The sequence below is a fragment of the Kryptolebias marmoratus genome, linkage group LG18 (genome assembly GCF_001649575.2).
Source record: "Kryptolebias marmoratus isolate JLee-2015 linkage group LG18, ASM164957v2, whole genome shotgun sequence".
Lineage (NCBI taxonomy): Eukaryota > Metazoa > Chordata > Actinopteri > Cyprinodontiformes > Rivulidae > Kryptolebias > Kryptolebias marmoratus.
This window is the reverse complement of record NC_051447.1, coordinates 10,509,137-10,530,023: the sequence shown is the minus strand read 5'-3', so window position 1 is coordinate 10,530,023 and position 20,887 is coordinate 10,509,137. Positions and strand designations below refer to the sequence as shown.

The 20,887-nt window shown below is 37.0% G+C and overlaps 1 long non-coding RNA gene across 1 annotated transcript in view; it reads right to left on the bottom strand.

Moving 5' to 3' along the window:
• LOC112450467 overlaps positions 1–20,887 on the bottom strand; it is a 226,955-nt gene that overhangs the window by 134,091 nt on the left and 71,977 nt on the right. The window contains exon 3 of the long non-coding RNA XR_003039105.2: positions 8,754–8,823. This is a non-coding gene — a long non-coding RNA (uncharacterized LOC112450467). The remainder of the gene's footprint in view (positions 1–8,753; positions 8,824–20,887) is intronic.

Sequence of the window (20,887 nt, the reverse complement as noted above, 5' to 3'; positions counted from 1 at the left end):
TTTCATTTGTTGTCATTTGTAATCATCAAAATTAGACGAAATAAACATTTGAAATATATCAGTTTGTATGTAATGTATGAATATAATATACAAGTTTCACTTTTTAAATGGAATTACTGAAATCAATCTACTTTTTCATGATATTCTAATTTTATGACCAGCACCTGTACATTAGCCTGGCATACAGCATCTCCCTATCTGTGAGTAGGACAAGCAAGAGAGACAGGGTGCGTTGTCCTCTCTTTGACTTTCTTCCTCCATTAACTGCCCTGGGAGGATAATATGTGTTACTAAAAGTGCTCAGAAATGGCACAGATGTATACAGACTGCTGAGCATAAGCACATGAGCAGGCATTCAAAAATGGAGGAGTATATTTATTATGCACACATTGATGTTACTGCTATAAATGCAATTGCATCCTGGTTCTTAACCAGACGTGTCTGCATTGTGCATATGAATCACAACCAAGAATTCTACCATGTTTGCATGTAAAAAAAAAAAACCTGCTGCTATTGTGGTGCAAATGACAACCCGGATTAGGTGTTATATTGATTATTTGTTCAGACATTGCATTGAGCTTAGGCTGTTGATACTATCAGTAGCTAGTAGTAGTAGAAGTAGCAGCAGTAGTAATTCAAATAAAAAGTTCTAAAAGTTATTATAAAAAAGTCAAAGTTATTATCGTAATGACAAATTTGATGAAACCAGCCATCCTTGAAGGAATGCATATCACTTGTCACCTTGCATGCCAAAGTTTTGAATAAAGACCTTGCACAATCTGTTAGCACAGAGTATGGGTTGAGAATGACACCCAGCTACTACTACACCAGATTTAATCTCAATATTTGTATAACTGACTGAGTTGTAGCCATTTTTGTGTATGTGAAGATTGGTGGTAGCCATCTCGAATCGAGTTGACTCCAAAGGTTATCCATATTCAATGATTACTTTTTGAGAATTTCATTAAATCTACAGTGGTTCATGAGATATTTTGTTAACAGACACACAGGGTTCACTTCAACTGTCAATGACAAAGTTCTAAATAATGATCTGTTAGCTCTCAATGTAGTGTTAGATATAGTTCTCAACTACAACCATGCCAAATTTTAGTTCAATATCTGAAAAATTACCAGACTTATAGCTATTTGTGTGCTTGATAAGTTCAATGAGCTGTGGAGCCCTTGAATCAGATCGACTCCAAAAGTAACTCAGGTACTACTGGACATCCAATGACAACTTTGAGAGTTTCGTTAAATTTGTCAGGTGGTTTATGAGATATTTCACTATCAAACAGACAAAGAGACACACACCCACAGGAGACTGCATGATCACCCATCTTTCATGTCAATAGGTGTTAAAAATGAGGCCATTATTGCTAAAAAACAGTATATTTAAATTCATTATACAAAACTCCAGCCCAGGTGACTGTCATTTTCTTTAACAATTCTTTCCTCAATCTAAATACCCAAACAAATGCCATTCAGTTTAATTTGAAAAAATTCAATGGAGTACAAAAAGTAAAGTTTTTTTTATGTTCCAGGGCATTTCTCATTTTTACTGTTGTCCACTCCTCAGTGAATGCTCAGGATGGAAAATTCAAAGTAAAGATTTGAATATTTTTTTTCAATTGCAAAACTCTTGGCAAATTTTTTTATTAATACAGTAATAACAAACTGTATTGCAGTGGACAGAAGTAAATTATCATGTGATTAAACTGGTACTGGGATTTATTTTGAACTTGTTTACCATCTCTACATAAAGAAACGATCATAAAGAGAAAAAATTTACTCATCTAGAACAATATCAAAGGTGTGCCTTCTATGTGACAGGAAATACAAATTCAAATCAATATCTTTGTTGCACTGAGGGGACATTTAGGCAGCTCTGGGGCAACTACAGTAGTCTTTTTTCCTTTTTTTGGTAATGAATGTACATAATTATCATAGTGACTAATGAGAATTCATGGATTGTTTTCAGAGATCAGTGATGCACACAAATTGTAAGGTGCTTGGGGAGGGGAGCTGACCCTATTCGCTTAACTAGAGGGCAACAATTTTTTGAAACGCAACACTTATAGTAAACAAAACACGTATACATGCCCACATGCACCGATAACCACTCTTCTATATCTTTGGCTAATTTCAGACTCTGGCTGCACAAACATCATTAATCAAGCTGACTAAGATTAGTCACTGGCAAGCTCCCCTACCTGTTTATTATAATTAAATCGATGTACATGTCATTGAAGGCGTAGACCCGAAACAATGGCGGTTGCACTTAACACAAAAAACAGGCTGAAAAAAAGGACAAACAGCAGTGTACAGAAAAATAATTAAAAAAAAAAAGCTAATGTGGCTAATGTGGTAAATCTGAAATCAGATGCTGGTTGTGCACGAGCAGAAATGAATACAAGCTTGTAGAGTGGAAACACAGATGAGAGGTGCCTTTTGTAGTTTTCCTTCTTAACGATAACCACTATGTTTGAATCTACACAAAAATGTTCTATTCAGCAATCAAACAGCACAGCACAGCACAGTTGCTGTGCAGAAAACAACCAACAAAAGAAAGGATGGAAAACCAAGACTTGAAGCAAAATGAAGAGAAAAAAAACTACTCATGTCATGACCTGAGCTCCAAAATAAATAAAGCCAAAACTCCTTTAAGAGAGTTTTGCAATCCAACTGGAATCAAACTGTAAGTGCCTAGGGTCCTCTCTGTGACTGTCAGGAAATAAAATTGTACACAACACTGACTTTGCTTAAGAAAGCACTGTGTGCTCTGTACCAAACAAGCATGTCGACAATATAAAACCCTCTTTACATGTTTAACAGAGTAGCAGAATATGGAGATGAGAGGCTGAGTGAGTGAGTAAGCATGCAGAAAGGCAGATATTTGATTTGTGCCATAGATTGTAGGAAGCACACACAAGAAAGCATCACAAAACATTTTTGTCAGGGAGGAAACACCTTTCTGCTATAAAGTGCCTTCTTTTTCAGGGATTTAAACAGCAATTTAGGCTGATATTTTAAATGCAGAAGTTTGTGTATGGTGATTTGAATAAAATTATGAAAACATACTGAATTGACTTTATTTCAGGCATGAAAATGATTTATTTTTGGACAAATATTGTAAAGTTTAATCATTTAATTTACCTATCAAGAACATAAAATTTTCAAATAAATAAGTTCCTGGATTGAAACAAGGCATACAAAGAACTGGCTGGAATGACTCCAGTTTGAACAGAGGAAAGTAAGAGGCAAACCATGGGCGTGATGAATAAAACATGAGACCACAGGGCCACACTGACCAAAATGAGACAGCTAGGTCTTTGTACAGCATCAACCTTTGACCCATCAGCAAATTGGCTGACATCAAACCAGCCACACACACCTCATAGCTAAAAACAATGTGATTAAATGAGCTCTCATTTACATTGTTGCCCAAAGGTGATGGGTATAGCATCTTATTTCTCGAAATGAACACATTTTACTGCAGCTCTATCAGCAGCAGAGTGGGTGCAGCTGCTTGACCGATGGAGTTAGTGTGAAGATAATTGCTTAGTTTAATACGAGAACAGAAGTTAAAAAGGCAAAACTATAAAAGATGCCCACATGGAGTGTAAATCTCTTACAAAAGCACCCTTTCTTCTAAGTAATGTTCTCATTTGTTAAAAGTAATTATATTAATTTCAACAAATTCCTCTAATAATTTATTGATGTCATAATTCAAATACCATATTAAGTTGGAAAACATATAAAACTCTCACTGACTACTGCAAAATTGGCACTAGTGCTTAGCAAGTGATGACACAATAAAAAGGAAGTAAGTTTGGCCCTTGAAAAGGGTGGAGGTCACTGAGGTAGTTAAAGAATTTATGGCATTGGAGTTTCCAATCTAACCCATTCGGACCTACAGTTTCTTTACAAGAGCATTCAAAGTCCTGAGCTCTGTTTAAAAGCACCCTCTTAAAACCTGAGGATTTTCTGAAATACTCAAAGGTATCCACGTAAGCATCCTCTGAAGAAACTTAAATATGGTCAAACTGGTGGTGATAATCAAGTTCAGAGTTAGGAGTGTGAACATTAATCTCTTCAGATTACTACTTCCATTAAAGGTTTATGGCATTCATTGAGCACACATCTCAAAAACAATTGCTCTAGACTACACTAGATTAGGAAAATTCTGTACTTTGAGACATAATATATCACAACCACAGTGTTCTGTAGTGACATGTCATCTCATCTTGCTTGAGTTTAGTTGGACTACCATTCATTTTTCAGTGACCCACGAATTGTGGAACTTCTTCAAGACTGCTAGAAAATCGCTGCAGGTGATTGCCTCGTGATGGCGTCATGAAGGCAAAGAACGACAACTTTCAAGGAGCTAAATTATAAAACATGTTTTTGTTTATCACTATTTCATGTGTCATTGAAAGTTGAATGAATAAATTAGGAAAAAAAGAGAGACAGAAACAAATTTAAAAAAAAACAACAGATGAATATAGTTTCATTTATTTGTCTGCAGATTCAGTCTGCAATAAAAAACAGCCTGTTCTGAACTAATGGACCCCCCCACAGACTACTGAAGGGATTCACAGGAGAATACGCTCACTGCTTTCAATTAAACACTGAAAAGTGAAGCTTTGTGTGAAGATTCCAGGCTTTGTGCAAAATAGGCAGACCCTTGGCAGGATGTAGAACTGTACCCAGTCCATAATCATAGGGCCAAAATCCTCTCATAAAGTACCACAAAAAACAGGCTTGGCTATAGTCCCCTAATCTAACTAAAGACAGTGGAAAGCATATCCAGAGCTGAGAGAGTTACTGACTTTGCTCATCACCGACATTCACAGTCGACACCTGCAGAATTGATGTTAATCATATGCTGCTTTGGAGGGCAGAATGAGTCATGTGCTTTGTAGGTGTTTTAAGACTGATCTGCTAAGGTCAAAGTAAGTCATGAGGTAAATGGCTATGTGTTTTATCTTGTGGGTATTAGAAGTAGATCCCTTATGTGGCTGTATGCTGATGGATTGCTGATGTCAGCTCATTAGTGGCGCTACCTTTGCAAAGTCATCAGTTCATGTAGGTATAGATGTGCTTATTGGATGAACACAGAGCAGAAGTAAAGAGTGGGATGTGAAACAAGAGTGATAAACTGCCAATATTTACCTAAATCTTAAAGAATGAACCTTTTAGTTTGTATTGCAGTTATGCCACAGGGACCACAGTCCTTTTTTCCTTTGTGTTGCTGGAAAAAAGCAGAGAAAAGAAACAAGAATATACTAAGGCTACTTCTATTCTGTTGGGGGTTATAAACTATTTTTGATGTGATGCAATGCAGACATGAATGTTTCAAGTTGATTTGTAAATGTCAAAATTTGATTACTATTTTATATTAACATCTTGCAAAAGGCAGAACTCTGAAGTGAGGAACCCAGCCTGTTTATGGAGTACACACAACAAATACTACAACATACAAGCAGCACGTTCTGAACTGAAAGCCAGTGTTCAGAAATACTTTAGCTTTTATGAAGTTAAAAGAAGAAATGATGTTCACTAGACCAATACTATATGCAATCTGAGTACACATTTCCATTCAAAGAAGGAGAAAAACCGGTGTTGCTGCCACTACGACTGTTGGCAACTAACTGCTGAGCAGTTTTTGCGAGGTAGTATCAAGAATGTATCTTAATGTTTGTATCATGGTATGATGTGGGCAACAACATAATTTGTACAACTTAGAATACAGTTTTCCAAATCTTGAATACTAAAATAGGCTATTATTTTCAAAGACTGGTCATGCAAAACAGCCACAGGACTCAGTGGTCACTTGGTTGAAAAAACTTAAAAATTAGTGAGACTGCAAACTAAAGATTTTTGCCTGTTTTCTTGCAAGTTTTACTTACTTACTATTCTCAAACAACCACAGCCCGGGGAGATACTACCTTATGTTGCACCCTTTGAAGCCACAATAAAACATAATCATCACAGCCATTTCCACACTCTACAATGAGACCAAAAACAAAGTTGCAAAAACACTGAAAAGAGAGGGTAAGATAACTCTAACAGGTAATAATTGATGGACATTCATTGCCACAAAATCTTATGTCACTGTATTTAGCATCTTGATCCGTTTTGGTTATTTAGTTCTTATAATCTTGTTGAATGAAAACAGTTTTATAATGATAAGTGTAGAGCAAAATGTTTTGTCTTATTTAGGACTGAAAGATTTGAAGCTCAAGATTTTGTTTGATTATGGATGCATCTCCATGCATCCATAATCGCTTTATAATTGCGTCACATCTTTCTGAATTGTAATCAAATGGATTCACGAGGTGCTTGAAGATTCCCACCCCTAGTGTTTCCATGCCTGTTTTTATGGAAATAGAAAGTTACAACCACAACTGCACGAAAAACAAACAAAAAATAAACCTTGCTTGGTACAAATCCAGTAATAAAAAAAAAGTTTGCACTTAACAAACCATTTATTTAAGAATGAATGACTGATATTGTACGTGCATATATGTATTCTGTCTTAGAATGAGGTTCTTAGCATGAATTTGATATTCAAACATAAGCTAGATATTGAAATGTGCCACACTTTCCCAAAAGCATTAGATGGAGGATTTAAGAGTGAAACTGAGGGAGGACAAAAGCAGCGTGTCTTGCTGTGTGATGGAACGCAGCAGCGGGTGGCTTACCACACGTTGTACTGGAAGCCTGGAGCACCATGGCAACAGGGAGAGAGGAGCATTGAGAGGGGCGGGGGTTCAAGGACTTTCACTTGTTTCAGCAGCATTTTAATTACTTTGGGCACCAGTATTTAGTGGAATAGATCAAATCAGGAGCTTTGGCCACAGCTTGGAGAACTCCCCAAAGATGTTTAACTCTTTCTTCATACTTGTACACTGTGTTTAAAATTACTCCATCAGCTAAGAATACTTAAGAGAAGAGAAGATAAGATAAGAGAAGCATACTGATAATGAAAGGAGAATAAAGCCATGGAGAAGGAAAAGAGGCTGGAGAGAACAAGACAGACGAGTGAGAAAAGAGACAAGGCAAAGTGAGCACAGATAGAAATCGACAGCGTTGGAGATACATGCTGTTTGAAGAAGCAGATTGGTAGGAGAGATGAGCAGACAGGACCAAGGGAAAAGGGATAGGGGGGATTTGTAGGGATATAAACGCTTCAAAATTCCCCTTTTAAACACTTAAGTAGCAAAAACATTTATAAGGACGCAAGGATGGAGAAAAGTTTTTCCAGGCTTTGTCTGCAAAGCATAAGAATTATAGATGCATTTCAGAGTTGGTTTGAGAAAGCTTAAACATACAACATGCCTGCAGAATTCTGTATCCAGTTAGGTTTATGTGTGATAATACTGCAATGAATACATCCTTCTTTTACAATGCCGTGCCTAACATGATCAGAACTCATTAGACGCTCTCCAAAGCTCTTCCACCACACAGACAGAAAGCTCCGAAAAACAAACCCAAGAGTCCAGTATACACACACACGACTTCTGAGCTCTAAGGCTTTTCTCCAGTGAAAACAAGCTGGCATCCACTTGAAACACTGGCAGCATTAGTCATATAAAACTAATCTCTATCCACTTAATAAAGTAATAAAAAGCTAATATTGAATTTTTCATGAAGTAATTTCAAATTCAACTGAAAAACACTTTTATTACTACTGAAGGAACAATTTAGCTTCATTTCCAAAGGTAGAAGGTGGACAATTTTTATGGTGACTGAAAAATATGGTCATATTTGCGCAAATAAATGCCTGAGAATGTTGCAAAAAAAATTAAACCATAACCTTTATGGTTGCTACAACTGACACCATCTTGTAACATGTTTAAAATGAGGCGACAGCAAATTGGAGGAATCCAATCATCTCTGACTCAGACATGTGTCTTTCTTAGAGCTGGAGGTGAAGTATTTAGATCCCAGGGGATATGTTCATGGAGGAGAGCTGCTCACAACTCTCCCTTTGTTGTCTGTGATGGATTTTTTCATACAAACATGCAATTGGGCCGCGTTGCTGATGGATAGCAGCCATTGTTATGGTGAAGTCACTCTATCGCCTTCCCTAGCTCCTCTATTTATCTCAGTCAAGTCAATGGTGCCATTGTGCAAAATCGCCCATCACACTTCACCACCTTGATGTTAACAGAAGAGGGAATGTCGAACTTATTCAGACTTTTCTGACAAAGGAAATTAAATAGAATGTTTTCTGACAGGTTTCACAAATTATTGGTAACAATTCAAAACCAGTAGAATTGCTTTGTAACCCATTTATATTTGTATGGATTACTGTCTGCAAGGACAGGTTATAGGTAACTAATATAATTCCCTGAATGACAGTCTGTTAAACAACATTAGTCTTGGACTAACAAAAGGAAATCACCCAAACAAAAAACTGAAAAAAACAAGTCTTAAAAACCAAACAAACAACACCAACAAAAAACAAAAAAACAAAAAACAAAGAATGACTGAGCAGCAAAAAACCTATTCCTGATGCACAATCTAAGTTTGTCACATGTTGCTTCTCTGTGTGACTACATTTTTCTTTTCGACTCTATTGGTCTCATTTTCTTCTAGCCTTGTTTCTCATTTTTGTTCTCAATCTCTCAGTCCCCGTCTGTCAATTTGTGAAGGTCCCACATCATTACTGTCAAAAATCACACTGTAGCGCCACTACAAAAGACTCACACACAATATCACATACACTGGCACACACTCGTACTTACCGCCCACTCAGGTGTTGAAAGAGTGACTTCCTCCTCCGACACTCAGCGGCAAGCTTCTCCCAGAGGAATCCTGAATACGACAAGACAAGCAAAGTGAACTCGGAAGAACTGGAGTCTTTGATTTTCCTGTCAGACACTTTTAGCCCCCTGGTCCTCATAAAACTCTGTTTGTCTCCAACTGATTGTGGCATCGTCTCCTTGCTGTTTGGTGTGTCTGCATTCACACAGATACATCTGCAGATAAAATGTGTGCATCTTTATGGCAATATTGTGCAATTACCACACAATCAGGGTGATTTATTTCATTAAACAAACATTTATTAAAAAGACAATGACACAGTCAAATTGAAGGAAAAATACTCAAGAGAGAATATTCTATCTTATTTGATGAGACACTAAAACCAAACGCTTTTGAGTCTAAGAGTCAGGTGATTAAAGCAGTCATCAAATCTCACACTTCATTTTCAAGGCACCGGAAACTAAAGGAGAGCTCTGATTACCATCAATGACACTCCACCCCGACCATCTGATTCCATGTAAGAGGCTCTTAAAGCCAAAGAGGCTCCCCTGGTAAAACTGGTGTCAAGCAAATAATAGATCTTTTTATCTATAGGTGGGGCACAAGATAAACATGTGAGCTTATTAAGTCCAAAAGGTGAACAGTAAAAATATTTATAATCAGATTAAACTCTACAAGTGATGCCACAAATAAGATCTCTAGTTCAAAATAGTAATTATGTTACGCTGAATTATGTGTTTGTAATTCAAAATTCTCCTCATGTTACTTGCTGATATCAACATGGAACAAAGAAAAGGTCCAAAGTCTAATTTTGTAACAGAATCACACATTTAGACCACTTACACGTATTCTTGAAGACTCTCAAAATAAACTTAAATCCTGCAAATATGCATAAAGTGGGCTTTTTTAATTTTACTTAAACAGGGCACAAAATTAAAACACCCACTATGACAATATTTTTAATAGGGTTAACTGAGTTATGTTGTAGCTGGAAATTTTGAATAGAGAGAGATGAGTTCAAACCAATATGATTCAATTGGATTTGCATGTGCTGACAACCTTCAGTTTTATTCTGTTAATGTCTTACTCTTAAAACTTGCATTATAGACAGCCCATTTTTCTGCAGCACTAAATGGTTCACCAACTATAGAGAGGTTCTATAATCCACTATTATGGAGAAAAAACATGGAATGACTGAAACGAATTTAGATGACGCGACTGTCGACTCCGTGGCTCTGGCTGTGCCACGAGTAAAGATGGTACATTTGATAGAAGTGGACAGTTTAATTTGAATCTTGTTACAACATAGCAGTACTGTCTGTTACACTTTAATTTAAAATCAAAATCATCTGCTGCAGGGATTTTTTTTTGTTTTAATATCAACAGCAATGTGTACGATTATGCAAACAAACGCATGTCATTAACATAATATGTTCAAGGCTAATGAAGAAACTTTATTAAATGTTGTCAGTGCACATGCACATGAAAGGAAATGGCATTTTTGCACATCTGCAGAGGATGACGACATTTAGAGACACCCATTGCAGTAATGTGCCGACACTAGGGCTGCAGAAACTACACACAGCCTATACCTCCATCTCCCTGATGGTGGACCTGGGGATTTGCTGCATTAGCAGGGGTTCACACTCCTTCCATTCATTCCCCCCCACCCAGCCTCAACACCTTGTCCCATAAACTGCATTCGCTAAGTGCAATGAGGCTGATATGTAAGGACATGCACACACATGGGTGCGTTCATCTACTCATTCACATTTAAACATGTTGACACATATCTGGATGTGAACATGAAAGGTTCTATCAAACAGGAAGAAAAAAGCAGCAAAGATATCCACGATGCTGTGCTTTCTGTAATTGTAACAATGGATATATTTTATGGTGCTTATATACAAGCTTTTAAAAAAAGAAAAGCCTGTAAAAATGGGTTAGAGATGGGGGGGGGGGATTGGGTTGGAGGAACACAGGCTGATAAGTAAGGGAAGTAAAGAAGTTCATTAAGCTGGAGGAGTTCAGGGAATAGCCAATACAAGCAAAGGGATGATCACGAGAAAGCTAAAAAAGAAAAAGATGAATGGACACTTGGGATGAAAATGAGAGGGAAGCTGAGAACAGGGAAAGAGGGGAATTGAAGGATGTTTTGAAAAGTGAAAATACGCTTAGAGCGCTTTCATTGCAATCCATTCTTTCCACATAAACCTGTCTTGATGTCTGAATACTTCAGAGAACAGAGTATGAAATTTTACTCACTCATGCTCATTTGGATGAGGCAGCTGAATGTTGGTTGTTTTTACACTCTTGAGCTTTATTCACACCTTCATAAGTATTTTCTCTCTTTTTAACAGCTTCCTTCTGTGTCACTACGAGTCTCAAAGGGCAGCTTCGATGACACAAATCATCATCTGTTTCTTAGAAGCAGCCAGAGCGGATTTTTACTGAAGAAAACTGGGAAATTTGCTAGCCAGGCACAATTTCTTTTAATCAGTTACAAGTTAATTAAGAAATAAAAGTTGAAGGTCTTAAGAGAATAGAGTTATTTAATTTAAATTAAGAAATTTTATTTTGTGAATGAGTTTTTTTCCCCTTTCTGTAACGAAATAAAGAATACAGCTAACAATCATGTTTCTGTATTCATTTTTTTAATCTTTCAACCAGAAGATGCCTTAAAAAATAATGACTTTTCAACAACAAATTAACTTCAAATGGCCATGGCAGACAAACCTTTATCAGCTGGTGAAAGGAAGGAATATCCAGAAATACATTTTACAGCTTTACCAGGCCACTTTTAATATTCAAGAGGAATGCAAAAGTTAAATTTGTTACCTGTAAAATTTAAGCCAGTAAATATAACTTGACTTCCTGTCAAGATTACTGTCTCCATGCAAGAACATTGCCTTTCCTTTAATCTATTTCAGTTTCAAAAAAAGAACAAATGCACAAAATCCATTTAAAAAAAAAGTGTTCAGACTGTGCTTGGGAGTCATAACTTGTTTCCACTCATCCTAGAAGTTTATCCAAAGACTTTTAATGTCTATTGTTTAATGTGACATTGCTGTTTTGAGGCTTGGAGAATACATCGGAGAAACAAAGTCCAGCCAAAAGTGGTTAAATTATTCATAATCAGCCACTCTGTGTCGAGTTGGCCCCAGATTTCACAATAACTTCTCTGCAGAATGCACTCCACTGTGTTTAGTGTCAAATAAACAATGGCTAATAAAGACCCTGTTGATGTACAAATTATAATGTTGTTTGTCCCTTCTTGTCATTTCAATACTGGTAATAAGTTATTTTCTGCAAGTTAGGTTAGACATAGTAATGTTAGGAGCAGTCGTTTTTGGACATAATAACACTACCTAAATCGACCAAGAAAAAACAGGAACTGTAATTTAATCAAGATTGACAAGTAAGCTCATCACTAATTTAGAGTGTAGAGCATTTTTTTTACCTGATATGTATTTGCGAAATTACTTTAACATGTTAACTTTTACAGCAGGACATAAAATTCAGTTTACAAATTAAGGAACAGTGTAGTAACTACTTTGCTTTTTTCATTCAGACTTGTTCTGCTTCACTGGGATCTAATATTTTAGTTTTTAGAGTGCAAGACAGCTGCATATACGAGCTGCAAGGTTTGAAAAACAAAAAGGATGTAAAGTTTTAAAAGTTTCTTGGCCTGTCCTAACAAAGACTGGAATCAACCAATAACACTTAAAGTTTCATTAGACTTTGATCAGATTTATTTGAACAATTTAATTCTTGGCTTTGTGCCCAAACTTTGTTTTCCTGCCTTTACTACAAAACTCCGCAAAACTAAATGGTATAGCTAAAGAAGCTTCAATAGACTAATTTACAAAACCCTATTTTTTAAATGAAATACTAACTCAGTATTTCCCACAAGTCATGGTATCATCACATAAATCTATTCTTTTTAAATGAAATAGTAGTGATCCTTCTGAAAATATTTCCATCATTTAAAAGGTATTAGGCCTTAAAGATACATAGTTTTGTCCAATTAGGCACAAAGCATGACTTTCATCTCATCTCCTATTGTAGATCCCTAACAGAAGAAATGTTACTATCAGCTGACAGAGACACTAGTCAAAATATTCGGTTATATCAAATAATAAATCAAAAGAGGGAGGGACACAGGGTGACCTATAAGAGTGGAGGCAGGAGTACACAAGTAGACTACATTCTGTGTAGAAGAGGTAACCTAAGAGAGATTGTGGACTTTAAGGTTGTGGCAGGGGAGAGTGTGGCGAGACAGCATCGAATTGTGGTGTGTAGGATGACTGTTGTGGTGATGAAGAGGAAAAGAGTAAAGGCAGAGAAGAGGACTAAATGGTGGAAGTTGAAAAAGTAAGAATGCTGTGAGGAGTTCAGAAAAGAGCTGTTAAAGGCTCTGGGTGGTAAGAAAGACCTTCCAGATGACTGGGCTACTACAGCCGCAGTGATTAGAGAGACAGGTAGGAAGGTACTTGGTGTGTCATCTGGACAGAGAAAAGATAAGGAGACCTGGTGGTGGAATAGTGAAGTGCAGGACGTTATCCAGAGGAAGAGGTTAACCAGGAAGAAATGGGACAGCAAGAGGTCTGAAGAGAATAGACAGGAATATAGGGAGATGCAACATAGGACAAAGAGTGAGGTAGGAAAATGAAATGAAAAGAAAAGTAACTGTGGACCAGGAGGTGGAAAAGGTTAGTAAAGACGAAAAGCTTTGAAGAGGATAAAGAAGGGGAAGGCAGTTGGAGTGAGAAAATACCTGAGGAATGGAGGAGAAGTGTGTTGGTGCCAAACTTTAAGAACAAGGGTGGCGTACAGAGTTGTAGCAACTAGAGGGCAATTAAGTTGATGAGCCACACAATGAAGATCTGGGAGAGAGTTGTGGAAGCTAGACTTAGACAAGAGTTGACTACTTGTGAGCAGCAGTATGGTTTTATGCCAAGAAAGAGCACCACAGATGCCATCTTTGCTTTGAAGATGTTGATGAAGAAGTACACAGAGGGTCAGAAAGAACTTCATGTTGTTTTTGTGGATTTAGAAAAAGCATACAAGAGGGTGCAGAGGGAGCACTCCTTGGGAGTGACAAGGATGGATAGGATTAGGAATGAGGTGATCAGAGTTAAAGCACAGGTTGAACGACTGGGAGATAAAGTTAGAGAGGCCAGACTGAGATGGTTTGGACATGTGCAGAGGAGGGACAGTGAGTATATTGGTAGAAGGACATTAGAGATGCAGCTGCCAGGAAAGAGACAAAGAGGAGACATATGGATGCAGTTAGAGAGGACATGGACGTAGTTAGAGTGAGGACAGAGGACACAGAAGGCAGAGGTAGATGGAGGAGGATGACTCGCTGTGGAGACCCCCGAAAAGGAAACATCCGAAAGAAAAAGAAGAAGTATACCATTAATAAATGTTAGAAAAAGATTGATTTGCAATGTTTTGCTGACACAGTGTTCCTGTTTTTCAACAAAAAGTCAAAAGAATTTGTTAATTTACAGCTTTTTAAAAACTGAAATATATATATAAAAAAGACGTGCTTTGTACAACAACAATTTATTCCATAGCAATACCACTTTAAGACAACACAGTGGGAGAAATTTCTGAGTTCCCCAAGACATCTTTTATAGCAAACAATCTCCAAGCAGCACAAGCCACTGGCCCAAATGATGCTGCTTTTTTACTGCTCCATGCCATAAAGCTGAAAAAAAAATCACATAAAACCCCTTTAAAATCTGACTGTAAGTGAGATACAGACCAGCTACTAATAGTGAACAAATATTTAGAATGTTTTTAAAGTTCAAGCAAATATTGGCAAAACTGAGGGTTTTTTCTCTGCTGTAACCATCTCATAAAATCAAAATGTTTCATTTGTAAACTGCTCTTATTACAGACAACTGTGACTAAGAAGAAAGAGCCATCGTTTACCAATCAAACTTCTGATAAATTGATCTCTGGCTGCCTATAATTCACATTAAAGTGCCCTTTGGCAACAAATAAAAACCCACATTGTCTGTATAGAGTGTGTTTGTGTGTGTGTGTGTGTGTGTGTGTGTGTGTGTGTGTGTGTGTGTGTGTGTAGGGATGTGCATTGAGAAATAAGCATGAATCAAAAAGTGCTGTGAATGAACGCTTGTGCAAATGGGTTAATCTTCGGTAAAGCCCTTTGAATGGCCGATGGAGCCGGAAAAGTGGAATATAAATGAATTCCATTTACCAGTAAGAAATGAAAATGTTAAAGTGCAGAATATCTGGATGAGATAATAAATGCAGTGGTATTTTTTTCTGAAATGGTATATACCAGAAGCAATGAATGAATAAAAAAAAGTCTGAACTGCCTGTAAGATGTACTTTGTCACGGTTGGGATGGTGTGTAAAGAGAGTCTTCAAAAGTGAGAGAACAGTGAAAGCGTCAGCATTCCATTTTAGATTATTCAACAAAATACACAGACCCCTCCTTTCTGCTTTATTGAACACTTCAACCATCTTTTTTAAATATGCAAACTCACTTTTTGATCTTAAACAATGAAAGGTGGCTTTGTCTTTTAAAAAAAAGAAAGAAAGAAAAATCAAAGGCAAATATTAGAGAAAATCACTTAAAGAGAAAGAAAAAAGAGGAAAAAGTATAGTTGAGAGTAGAGATTTTTTTTTTAAATAACAATTATTCTAGATTTACAGGAAAGAATACTAAATGTTAATCCCCAAAGACTGCATTTGACACTATAAATGTAGTTTAATGTTAAAAAAAAACTGTTTTGGAAAAATACTTGTATACTACACAAAGAAAATGTTAAAATTGAATAAATTTTAATTTAGTAAAAATTAGCACTGGCATTAACAAAAGAGATAAAATAATGGAAATCTGAACTAGAGCTATTTTTGCACTGCGGTTTCTTCACAACAAACTAAACTACAATCTCTTACAATTTATTCTTGCTGAACACTTTTCCTCTCCTGTTTTCCAAAACTGATCCTTTGGGAATCCAGTGCACATGTCTGGTGGTCTTGCAAAGGAGTTTCTGCACATAACAGGTGCAAAAACAGAAAAATATATGTAATATTTAAATTATAAATTCTGTACTTATTGCCAAATACATGCTTCATCATGCCATGTTGATTTTTGACCATAGAGTCATAAAACGTGTGATGTGCACACCGTTTAGGTTTGCCAAATCCTTCATTTCAACTTTAAATTAGCTTCTTGAGAATTAATAGAGAAAACATGAGGAAAAGGTCAAAGAGTAGTAAACACTTAAAAAAAAGCAAACAAACATCTCATTTTCCAACAAATTTAAAAGATACAAAACTAATCATCTTCTGCATGAGCAGCTGAATTCCACAAACTCAGAGGTACATGAAGACTTTATTAACAGCAATAACATTTCCAACCAAAAATAACTAAAAATATTGTTAAATCAAGCACCGGTAGCCCAATTTTCATGTCAAATCAATCACACTTTTTTGTAGAAATAACTTCATGCCTAACCGTTGGTATGAGCAAGCACTTTTGACCTTTTCTTGTTTTTATCATTTCATTCCATATGTTTTTTATTTGCTGTCATAATTCAACAAAGTTTTAACTCATCAGCAGCGGCTCGAGGCGTTTGATGACTGCATCAAAGGCTGTTGGCCATGAATGCATTCAAAACATCTCTGAAGTGAATCCAGCTGAAGTTGAACTGAGAGACAGAGAGACTGAGAAACTAAAGACGAAGGATTTCTCAAAGCAGAGGACAGTGAGATTGCCCTTGCAGTAGCACTACCTTATCAATTTGATTAGAGTGTGAAAAGACACTTAAGATCTCAATTGCAAGCACATTAGTAGTCTACTCAGCCTCCTGCTTCAGAATCCAATGGCTAATGTTTGAGGTAGTGGGGGGGAGAGTCTAAAAAGAGTATTTGATTTCACTTAGATATGTCTCTGCATGTGAAATTAAATAGTGATTAGATAATATGTGTGTTAAATATCAGAAGGACCTGCTCCGTTTGGAAAATTGATTTGCATTTGAAATCTGTATGCCTGGGCTGAAACACAACAGTCAAACTCTGCTATACATCCAAATTTCCAAAACATATTAGATGGTGAACATAGCAATATTTCTGCTTCATCTCTAATGCACATTAAACCTTTAAAAACTTAAAAAAATAGTTTATAATTCCAAGATATGTAGATATGAGATCCAGTGTCCTTAGATTCCTCTGCTTTTGGGTAAAGAGTGCACCAGTGGGCAAAAAAGGAATATTTAAATCAGAAAAAAAAAAAACTGAGGAAAGCAATAGGGGCCAAGCAGATTTCTTATTAGTGTTTCATTACATCCAACATGAAAGATGAGAAGAAAACAGAAAAAAAGAGAAGATGGCCATAGATTGATTTTGATTGGCTTAACTGGATAACAGAGGCACAAAGACGCAAAGAAAACACCATGCGTTACTTACTGAGACAGCTACTGTAGAAAATTAAAGATTAAATGCTCATAGACCTCATATTCAGCCACATATGGACTACATAAAATCAATCTCCTTTGTGGAGACAGGAGAGATTCAAAGCAGCCTTTGATATACAAAACAAATCAAGACAAAATTTTGTGTTTGTGATGTGTACAGACGGAAGCATCGTCTCCAGGCTCTCGAGCTGCAAACTGCAGCGCCTCTACATTCTGTAAGTCATTCATCCGCAGAGAATCATCTAGAGTCAAAACCTCATTAAACTCCTACCTCTTCGGCATGAATAAGGGACTGTCTAAAGTCAGAAAATAGGCAATTGGATTTGATCTGTCACTTTCCCATAAATGTGTTCATTCAAGGCCTGTGGATTGCTTCAGCTGTGGTGCTCATCACATTCAATTCTTTAGCCCTGGATCCAATTTTCAGAAAACTTATTGGCAAACCAAAATAACAATGGGGTTTTTACTGCATCTCTTGGTTAGAAGGTAAAGGCAGTCCCTTGATGAAGCATTGTACAAAAAGATTCACTCTTGAAACATGCATGGACTTACATTTTATGGAAGTTCTTAGGTTGAAGTAACCGTTCTCAGGCCACCAATAAAACAGGACAAATTTCTTTAACCTGCATGTTGTTTCTTTCCTTTGCACATCTTGCCGGCCTCTGACTAAGTTCACTTGCCCTTGTCTTCATTTTCTCTCTATTCATTACCTCTACCTTCTACTTTACCCATCAGTAACCCGCCCCTCAATTCTCAGTTTCAGATCATCAAGCTCAGATTCTTTATCTTCATCAAGGCAAAGCTGATTGAGATGGGATGCAACCTGGTGCTCAGGGGCTGGAAAACAAACATTCCTACAGTACGTGCACACATACACCCAGCATACACACAGGCACTTGAGATAATATGTTGATGGTAGGCCTGGGGCAGGGGTGAGACCCGTCCCTGCATTTACAGCTCTCAGGTTTTATTGATGTTTGCGATGGGCTACACTATTTGTGCTTAGAAATTCAAGCACCTCATCACCTTAAGCATTACTGCAGTGGCCGCTGAGGACAGAAAAATCTAGGCAGGCGAAGTGAAGGCGCATAAAAAAAAAAAAAAAGAGAGAACATGTCAATAAATATATACATACTGCAGGCTGCATTAGTGGATTGCTGGTGGTCATTCACCGAGGCGGAGAATACACTCAAAGTGAGATTAAAGGAATAAAAGACACAGCTCAGAGGAGAGATAGCATGAGGTCATTTCACACAAACATATCCACAAAGTAAAAGAAGACATCAAGGGTTTGTCATTTGTATGTTTATGTTTTTATCTGTTTGTAAAGGCATATTTGAGATTTTTTCTCTCTGCATCTTATTGTGTTTGAATGCATGTGCATGGACTTGCTGTGTGTCTGTGTGCACGCTCATATGTGGGTGTGTGGCTGGCTAGTGGTTATGTAAGGCACTAATTGTCATGCAGTGCGCAAGGTGCAGACACTAACCACAGACATGAAGCCTTCTCCAAGCCTACAGCGATGAATATTAAAATGCATCTGAATAATGTAACGGCAGTGCCACGAGAGAGCATGTAAACATCAGACAAACTCATTCCACTCACATCAAACTCACTTAATTTCCAACAAAAGCCATACATTTCTTTTATCTGTCTTTTATACCTTGTGAGTGTGACGTGTCTAAAGAGTGCAATGTGCTTTGTGAGTGTGTGGGAGAAGATTTGTGCGCTTCTGGACCTACGTCTTTGAAAACTTGTTTGTGAATCCAGTTTATTTCCGAGGAAGAAAGAAAAAAATGTGAGGGAGTAAATCACAGCGCCGCAAGAGCTTTGAGACACTGGCATGGGTGTTTGAATTAATAAGCCTGCTCCACAACAAAATCCGACTTGATGGGAAGCATGTAATATTTCTTGGCTCTAAAATCATTTGAGGAAAATTATCTAAAATTTCTGGTCTGTGATGCTCTCTGAAGCTAGGAAAGGACAACATGGAGGGCTGGTCTGAGATGAAGTAAGTGGGCTGAAATCTTTGAGTCCTTAACTGGTTCCTGTCCTGATATCAGAGAATATTTTAGGACTAAAGATATTTAAAGATGGATGAAATTGCATCAAAGAGCATACGCAATGACTTTCAACTAGAAATACAATCAAATTTGTATGAGTAGCTTCAATGAACATCAATGTCTCTCCAATTTATTATGTTTGTTCTCTCCAGAACTTAATGTAATTTAGGAGAAAAGAAAGGGTTCTTTTGTCATGCATTGGGGTAATCTTCAAATTGTTTCTGATGGGATGCTGCCACATTTACAATAGACATGGACAACCCCAGAAAAAGCATTCATCAATAGCTGAGTTGCTGCCATTGCAGCACTGGCTGATGTAATCAAAGAAATTGAACCTCTATCTATAGACAGCTGTTGGCAGTGGCTGTGTTAGTTTGAGCTCAAGACAATCTGTCTTCCTTAGCAGGAGTGTACTTCTTAAACTGGTTGCTTACTATCATTACTATTACAAATCCACTTTTAATTCTGAATTGCTACTCTTCAATTTCTTGATTAAAAAGCTTGTCATAAAACTAGAAATGATAGAGACAACAGTGAGGGTTTCTTCAGTTGCTCATTTTTATGCATTGCAAACAATTTATTGGTCAAACTAATTATTTAGTTTGATTATACCCCCCGGAAAAGGCTTGTTGTCTAATTTTTTTTCTCATATGGTTAAATAATTGGTGTCATCCAGCTAAACATTTTTTTTTAAAAAAAGGTTGGTCAACAGTGCAGAAAACAAGCAAATAATTATCTTTATCTGTTAATTTCTATAAATAAAGTAAAATTATGAAAAAATACACATTTTTTCTTAAATGCTTTTATCCGCACTGCTTTAGCATCAGATAAGCAGAGTTTAAAATGCCCATGCACTTGTGATTTTAAAAAACTGGCTACACAAAACCTGGCTGCTCAGCTCGCTGGTTGCTTTGTTGCAAACATTGAGAATTCAGTAAGACTGCAATAGACAATGTCCTGTCCTTTGTTTTCCCACACTTTTCTAGCAGATTTGAGTCATCAACTGGTCTCTAACTGTCGCAAGACAGTGAGATTTTACCTTTAAGGCTTTTTCATAAAGTAGTTCGGCAAAAAGGCCACACAGACCATTCTGTCTTTAGGCTGCCTTGGCAAATCAAAAATCCCTGATGGAGCTGGCCATGTCCTGCACAGAAATGAGCGTTCAGAAATGAATTGCGCACTAACTAAAAGAGGCGAGGACCAGAACTTAGCTGCTTTTACATGTTGCACTACGCATTAAATGTGTGACAGTCTTTGTCATAACATTCTAAAAACTTTTTTGTGTGTTCAGCACAAAGAGCAAGAAGTTCACAAATTTTGATATCCCCGTAATTTGCCATTATCAAGAATATACTACTAGCTAAAAAAAAAAAAAAAAGAGATGATAGTTCTCCTCTGATATTAATGTTGTCTAAATGTTATTAGAACTTTTAAACTAAATGCAAAGTTGCTGTGTGCCACCACTGATCTTTAATCTGTAATAAATGTGTTTGCTGTTTAATCTCATGACTGGGTGGTCACACAGACCATATGTCATCACTTCATCACATCATTGAGCCACAAAGCTGGATTACCTTTTCACATGTTGACCGT